Consider the following 1,370-nt stretch of genomic DNA (forward strand, 5'->3'; position numbering starts at 1 on the left):
ACAGATTGGCAAAGAAGAGACATTTAAACCCACGATTGGTAAAGAAAGTCATCATGAATTAAGTAATGATAATGGTATAAGATTGATTACTTTTGCAACCTCAAAGAATTTAATTGTGTAAAGTACAACTTTTAAACATAAAGATATCCATAAATATACCTGGTCTTCTCCAGATGGTAAAACTCATAATCAGATAGATTATATTCTCATTGATAAGAGAAGGCATACTAGTATAATTGACGCTCATACACATAGAGGTGCTGACTGTGCCAGTGACCATTATTTAGTAATTGCTAAATTAAGAGAAAGACTCTCAGTGATAAATCATAAGCAACAAAATCTAAAAGTTATAAAATTTGATACAGGAAAGTTTGTTGATGAAAGAATTAAGAAAGATTACCAAATTAAACTGTCAAATAGATTTGATGTTTTGCAGGATTTAAATGATGAAAATATAAATGAAACAGACGTAAATAAGAATTGGGAGCACATACGTAATGCAATAGAATCAGCAGCTAAAGAAAGTATAGGATACCATAAACCGAGAAAAAGTAAGCCATGGTTTGATAATGAATGTTATAATCTAATAGAGATAAGAAATCAGGCTAGACTTAGGTGGTTAAATAACTCTGATGATACAAATCTAAACAATTATAATAGAATAAAGCGAGAAGTTAACCGCACGTTTAGAAGTAAAAAAAGAGATTACTTGAAAAGCAAAATTAACGAAATTGAAACAAACAGCAAAAATAAAAATATCAGAGATTTATATAAAGGTGTAAATGAATTTAGAAAGGGGTGGCAACCTAAAGTAAACTTGATAAAAGATAAAGACTGTGATTTTCTAGCTGACCCAAGCGATATTCTAAATAGATGGAAGAACTACTTTAATGACCTTTTAAATCTTCATGTAGGAGATAAATCAGAAGTAAATGAAGTACACACAGCAGAACCTTTAGTTCCAGAACCTAACTTGACTGAAGTTAAAGATGCTATTAAAAGGCTAAAGAATAACAAAGCACCTGGCATTGATTTAATACCAGCTGAGTTAATTAAATATGGTGGAAATTCATTAATATGTCAGATTTATAAATTAATTTGTTTAATATGGAATAAAGAAGAAATCCCTCAACAGTGGAAAGAATCCATAATTGTTCCTGTGTTTAAAAAAGGTGATAAAATGAACTGCAGTAATTACCGTGGAATTTCTCTACTCTCAACAACATACAAAATATTATCTAACATTCTCTTAACAAGATTGACCCCATAAACAAAACAGATCAATTACAGATCAAATTTTTCACATCAGACAGACACTTGAAAAAAAGTGGGAATATAATCAAAATGTCCATCAGCTATTCATTGATTTC

This window comes from Lepisma saccharinum, chromosome 15 (assembly GCF_977018435.1).
Source record: "Lepisma saccharinum chromosome 15, izLepSacc3.1, whole genome shotgun sequence".
NCBI classification, from domain to species: Eukaryota; Metazoa; Arthropoda; class Insecta; order Zygentoma; family Lepismatidae; genus Lepisma; species Lepisma saccharinum.